The 6,019-nt window shown below is 43.5% G+C and overlaps 1 protein-coding gene across 1 annotated transcript in view; it reads right to left on the bottom strand.

Annotated features, from left to right (window-relative positions):
- The window catches only part of CBFA2T2 (core-binding factor, runt domain, alpha subunit 2; translocated to, 2), a 200,178-nt gene extending 194,985 nt beyond the window's left edge, over window positions 1-5,193 (bottom strand). Inside the window, exon 1 of the mRNA XM_006881448.1 lies at window positions 5,130-5,193. The gene's annotated coding sequence lies outside the window, so the exon portion shown is untranslated. The remainder of the gene's footprint in view (window positions 1-5,129) is intronic.
- Window positions 5,194-6,019: the final 826 nt, after the last annotated feature.

Here is a 6,019-nt window from a genome sequence, read left to right as displayed (position 1 = left end):
GAAACAACCTAAGTGCCCATCAACAAATGAATGGATAGAGAAGCTCTGGTTTATTCACACAATGGAATACTATGCTGCATTGAAAAATAAGGAACTCATGCAATATTACTCAAAATGGGTAACCCTGAAGTACATTAAGCTGAGTGAAATATCTCAGTCACAAAAGGACAAATACTGAATAGTACCACTGTTGTAAAACAGGACTGACATCGGGGTTAGGGGGAGACTGAAAAAGATGTGATAAAGAATGCTTAAAAGGGATATGTGATTAGGTATTATTGTCATGACAGGAGTCCTGAATGAAGGCTGCATATTGGAGTGGACTTGGGGAGAGGGATTATATAACAATGAAAGAATTTTACTTTTCAAAGAAAAGAGCGAACTGATGGGGAGGGGTGGGCAGGGAGAAAAGTGCAACAATGAATGACTGGAAATCCAAAGTCTCTGTAAATTTTCATTAAAATTAATAATAATAAGGAGGGCAATTTGGAAAGGTCCCCAACTACAAAAAAAATAATAATAATTTATATACCCTTCCCTCTCTATTTGTGCTTGACTATATATGTCTGACTATACAAAGGCATTTGACTGTGTGGGTCACAAGCAGCTATGGCAACACTGAGAAAAAGAGGAATCTCAGCTCATGTGAAACCTATACCTAGCCCAAGAAACCACAGCAAGGAAATATGCATAGTTTAAGTCAAAGAAGGTGTGTTATAGTTTTTTTCTCCTTATCGATTCAGTTTTTATGCTGAGCAAATTATTTGAGAAGCAGGACTTTATGAAGAAGAATATGGCATCAGAACTGGAGGAAAACTCATCAACAACCTACATCATGCCGAGGACACAACTTTGCTTGCTGAAAGTGAGGAGGACCTGAAGAGCTTCCTGTAGAAGATCAAAGACTGCAGCCTTCTATATGCATTACATCTCAACATCAAGAAGATAAAAATCCTCACCACTGGATCAATAGGCAACATCATGATAAATGAACAAAAGACTGAAGCTGTAAATTATTTCCTCTTGGATCCACAATCAACACCCTTGATACGAGCAGTAAGGAGATCAGGAGATGTATGGCAGTGGGAAGGTCTGCTGTCAGAGGCTTCTCCAAAGTCCTGAAGGGCAATGACATCAACTTAAAGACCAAGGTGTGCCTGATTCAAACTTATCTTTTCAATCATTTGCTATGCATCTGAGCATAAATAGAATGACAGAAGAAGAACTGATGTTTTTGAGATGAAGTGTTAGAGAAAAGTACTGAATGGACAGCCAAAAGAACAAACAAGTATATCTTGGGAAAGGTGCAGAGTGCAAGGATGGTGAAGCTTCATCTCACATACTCTGGATATGCTATGAGGACAATTCCTTGGAGAAGTACACCATGTTTAGAAAGATGGACGGTTGGCAAAAGAGAGGAAGACTCTCAATGAGATGGACTGTGACAACAAATTCAAGCACGTCAAAAATGATAAGGATGGTACAGGACAGGATGTGGTTCTGATCTGTTGTTCATAAAGTCACTACCAGTGGTACTCAATGGCAGCAAACAACAACATGCTTACACTGGCACTAGTGGTACAGCACTTAAAGGGCTGGTTGCTAACTGCTTAGTGGTTCAAACCCACCAATCATCCCACTGGAAAAAGATGCAGCAGTCAGCTGCCTGCTTCCAGAAAGATTACAGTCTTAGAGACCAGTGAAAATCAACAACAGTGGGTGGGTTGGATTTTTCCATACTTAGGAACTTCACATTTCTAAACATACTTATGTCTGTCATCTGGCATTCTTCTTAATAGTTTAGTGCTTGGAGTTCATTGCTAGATTCAGCTACCTTTTAGGCATCCACATCTTACCTTACCGTTCTGCATTAGTCTAAACTAAAAGACCTGACAACTATCTAAGCTGATAGTTCTATTAGTTCAGTGGTCAGTAAAAACACAATTTTCTGACAAAATAAAAATATAAACATGCACACAGAAACCCGCAAGAAGCTTATATAACAAGGTATAATTTGGTGCAACCAGGAAAGAGCTGTAGTACTGTGAAAAGTTCTGAACATGCTTCCTTGCCATCTGGCCCCTACTAGGCACAAATGCAGCCAGAACTTACTGGCTCCACCCTGATTCTCAATAGCTCCAGGTCAGAGCAACTACTCACCAAGATCTCAGTAACCTCCAAGTTTCCACATCTTTTACTTTCTTAGCCAGTAAGTCTGCCCGTCCTCCTCCTCCAGGAAAAAGCTCCCATCCTTCTTTAAGGTCTGGTTCTAATGTCACTTTCTTACAAGAACTCCCATGTTTTTCATTCCCAAAATCCTCTCCTTTGAAGACTTATTTCACTCAATAATGCACTGCTATTAAATTGGAATCAACTCATAGATAGATGACTCTCCATTTGGTTTCTGAGGCTTTAAATTACAGGTTGCTAATCCTTCTTCAGCAGAGCCACTGGTGGATTCAAGCTGTCACAGCATAACTCTACAGAGCATGCCTCCCTAAATTTGTTTTAAGTGTGTCATCATCTCCTTACTTGAATCCTCAGACCTCTCTGTATTCTGAAAAGACTCTGTTTTGAAAATGCATTTATTATTACTATTAAATTTAAGCATTCTTATTATCACACGTTTATTTGTGCAGGGTGCCTCCTAGCTTTGAGGTCCTAAATTCTCTTTGTATGCTGAGCCACTTAGCAGCATCCAAAATAGACTGTCAAAGCACTCTTACCTTATATGTATTAACATATACATTAATCTTTGCAACCAAATTGCAGATGAGGAAGGAGCTCTCATCATCTCTATTTTACATATGAAGAAAATGAAATTTACAGAAAAATTAAGTAATCTGTTTAAAGATTCAAAGGACTGCACATAACATTTTAATCTGAGCAGGTCTCAAGAACAATTCTAAGAGCTTAGAATTTCAATCAAAACTAGTATTACATTCTACTATCTATACTGAGTAAACTAGAGGTTTTTTTTCTTTCTATAACAGAAATAATGGGTTGAAATGAAGATCCCACCTCAAAACTAATAACCTCGACTATAATTACAATTCATACACTAGGGTGTGGAAAAACAATATTGGAACATTTACTTATATTTATTTTAGCCCAACCTTCTATAAAATGTCTATTTTTGCACAAGATAAAATGTACATAATGCACAGTTGTACTGCAGATTAAAATAAACAGTCATATAATGTGTGTCCATGTTCAATACTACTTACTGATGCAATGAACACTAAAAATATGTGAGGTCACTGCTCTGGACTATACCTCCCCAGGGACACTGTTAGGGGCTCAAGCAATTGTCTCAGGCCAGAGATCCGACATTATCTCTCCCCAGCACTTTCAGTTAAAAACATTAGCGTGTCAAGACCACAGATAAGCTTCTAGAGGCAACAGTCTGCCCTTTTTTCAGCAATGGCCTGCTGCTTAGCAGATGGTCAATGCTGAAACCAACTGTATCACAGAACCTCCCTAAAATAACCTCTCCATACCATTCCACTTTAATGTAATTTACTATGTGCTTTCAGATTAAAAGTACACTAAGCACACTGCCTAGGAAGGTAATACAGAATCCTCTTAGAAACATTAAAACACACACCCACACACACAACCAAACCTGAGGTTATATAATAAAAAAAAAAAAGTTAATTTTCAGGCATGATTTTTAAACTAAAGACTATATTGAGAGATTTTAACATATAATATTCAAGTTCAGATAAAAACAATCCTTTTACTGAGATGGTACACCTTTGTCATACCCATGTCGCATCTTTGTCTGTTTAAACTGGCAAGAGAAATGAACTAAAGCATCAATAGCAGCAACCAACGGCACAGTCTTGACTAGAGGCAGACATTCACTAGCTGCATCTACTTTTTGGTACAATTTAATGGGTACCAAAAAGAAAGAGAAGCTGTATAAAGCATTTCTTCTATATACCGAAGATCATTGGCTCTGCAGCCTAGAACTGCTTGAGTCTATACTCAGTGCTGTCTGATCTTAAAAGCAGTCCTTTCTCTATTCCTCAGTTTCATCATCTGTAAAAAGGGCACAATCAAGGAACTACCTCTTATTTAGGTTGTCACCAAAATTAAAGGAAACTATCTATTTCCACATTTGCTGCACTCCACCCACAACTAAAAGCACATGTTCTATCTTGTTTATTGCCGTATCTCCAGGGCCTGAGATTGTGCGTTTTATTTAATATTGGCAATATAAGGAATAGAACGCAAAATACATAGTTTAAAAAAAATATTGTAGGCTACATCTTTCTAGTGTACTGACAAGCGATTAAAATTTTAATTGGTATTAAAAGGCTCAGTATGAATATCACATTCTAGGCGAGCACTAAATAAATGCTGGAATGAAGATAAGTTTGGTAAGGATAACTATCAACTGGATAACAGAGCAGGTACTAATCTGAAACAAAAATCTTACACAAACTCCGCTTATTTTAGGGTTTTCTTAAGTTCACACCAGATGAAGTTTATAGCGGTCAGACTGACAGTTTTCACTTCTGTGCGTGGCAGGCTCTGTGCCAGGCACTCTAAAAACCCCAGAGTCCTAACAAGGGAATCACACCCTTTTTTTTTTTTTTTACACCCCCATTATGCAGATAGGAGAACTGAGGCTCAGGGAAGCCCAAGGTCACAGACGATAAATGGGAGAGCCGGGACGTGAACCTGGGCACTTGGATCCCCAAGGTTGCGCTCAACAGGCCCATTCTCACCTCCCTCACCATAGACCACAAACCCTTCAAAACCCAGCACGAGAAATATTCCTCCAGGTCGACTTTCTGGGCAGAGCTCAGGAGAACAAAACAATACTTGTCCACAGACAAGTCCGAGGGACGCTGGCCCGGCCTGAGTACTGAGGCCGCGATCTCCAGGGGTTTTTGTCACATCGGGAGCCCCAAGCTCTCTGGGCGGCGCGGGAAGTACCGGGGCCACCTCCGGAGTTCGAGGAGGCCCGGCCGGCCGCTTGACCTTGGGCCCGCCGGCCTGTTTTGGGCCTCAGTTTCCCCAGCTAGCCTCGGTCCCGGGCCTCCCCGGAGCCTCGCGCCTGAGGAGTCACAGGCCCCTCACACGCCCCCCTCAGCCGCCCGCCTTCACGCTTCTCTTACGCTGGAAGGCGGCCGCTCCAGGGACGCCCACCATCGCCGCGCGCCTCCACTGCGCGCCGCTCGCCTCGACCTCGCGGCCCAGGTGGCTCGCAGGCGCCGCCGCGGGACCTGAAGCCGCCGAACACGGTAACACCCGCGCCACAGATTCTGCTTCTGCCACCGCCTTCGCCGCGGCCTCCGTTAGGCCGCGCTCCGCTCCGCCCCTGAGCTAGCCCCGCCCCAGCACCCAGGCACGCCTCCGCCGCGCGCGCTCGCCGGACAGACCAACGCACGCGGAAGACCGGCCTTAAAACCAGTTCGGCTAAGCCCCGCCCCCTGACCTGCCCCGCCCCTTCCGCGCGAACCCTCTGCCCTATCCCGACACATCTTCCTTTTCAGAACCTCCTCTCATGCGTCACGCGCCCCAGTCACGCACACGGCCCACTCCTCTCCCGCTGGGCTCCAGCTGGGCTTCCCGCTGTGGTAAAGGTGGCTGCTCAGCCTGAGGCGGAGCCTAGAAGGCGGGACTATGGGGGGAGGAGATAATGGCTCACCTGAGCTCTCTCAGGTTCAAGCTTGGACGCTTTTGTCTGTTTAGGACAAGTCGCCTCTTCTTCTGGCCTACAGTATTTCAGTGGACTTACGATGTCACCATCATAATGTCGTTGTTGTTATGTACCATCGAGTCGCCTGCGACTCATAGCGACCCTATCTATGTACAATAGCCCTAAACCCCGCTCTATCCCTTGTCTTTCTTATTGTTTCCTACACACCTATCCCCATTACCCCAGTGACTGAATCAATCCCTCTCATCAAGAGTCTTCCTCTCCTGCGCTGTCCCTCCACCCTCCCAAGCATGATGTCCCTCTCCAAGGACATGTCCTTGCAACATGTCCAAAGTATGTCAGACG

The sequence above is a fragment of the Elephantulus edwardii genome, unplaced genomic scaffold, assembly GCF_000299155.1.
Source record: "Elephantulus edwardii isolate Elephantulus edwardi_28Jun2011 unplaced genomic scaffold, EleEdw1.0 scaffold00015, whole genome shotgun sequence".
NCBI classification, from domain to species: Eukaryota; Metazoa; Chordata; class Mammalia; order Macroscelidea; family Macroscelididae; genus Elephantulus; species Elephantulus edwardii.
This window is presented reverse-complemented; position numbering and strand designations above follow the sequence as displayed.